This window comes from Nanorana parkeri, unplaced genomic scaffold (assembly GCF_000935625.1).
Source record: "Nanorana parkeri isolate BGI_ZX_2015 unplaced genomic scaffold, ASM93562v1 scaffold605, whole genome shotgun sequence".
Classification (NCBI taxonomy): domain Eukaryota; kingdom Metazoa; phylum Chordata; class Amphibia; order Anura; family Dicroglossidae; genus Nanorana; species Nanorana parkeri.
In genome coordinates this window covers 1,137,452-1,138,019 of record NW_017306873.1, presented here as the reverse complement: position 1 = coordinate 1,138,019, position 568 = coordinate 1,137,452, and positions in this window count along the sequence as shown.

The window sequence follows — 568 nt, the reverse complement described above, 5'->3', positions numbered from 1 at the left end:
GGTCACTAAGCCCGGCATCCGGGGGGGTCACTAAGCCCGGCATCCGGGGGGGTCACTAAGCCCGGCGTCCGGGGGGGTCACTAAGCCCGGCGTCCGGGGGGGTCACTGAGCCCAGCGTCTGGGGGGTCACTAAGCCCAGAGTCCAGCGCATCACTAAGGGTTAGTTCACACCATAAGCAGTGCGTTCCGGTTGGTTTCTGATTCTGAAACGCATTGCAGCTGGCTCACTTATTTGCCGGGCTGGAGGGGGCGTGACGGGCCATTGAAGTTAATGGCACCATAGCCACACCCTCCGGGCCGCAATGTCGATCGCCCGCACGATTTCGCAAGCCACATCGTGCCTGGAGTGCGTTTGGCTGCGGTGCGATCAAAATAGTGCTTGCAGCATTTTTATCGCACCCGAACGCACTGCAGTCACAATGTGCCTTGCAATCCCGTGCGGGTGATCGCATTGCGGCCGGAGGGCATGGCTACGGTGCCGCTCACTTCAATGGCCTGCCACGCCCCTCCAGCCTGGCAAAAAAGTGAGTCGGTCGCAATGCGGGCAGTGTGTTCTGGCCAGAATCAG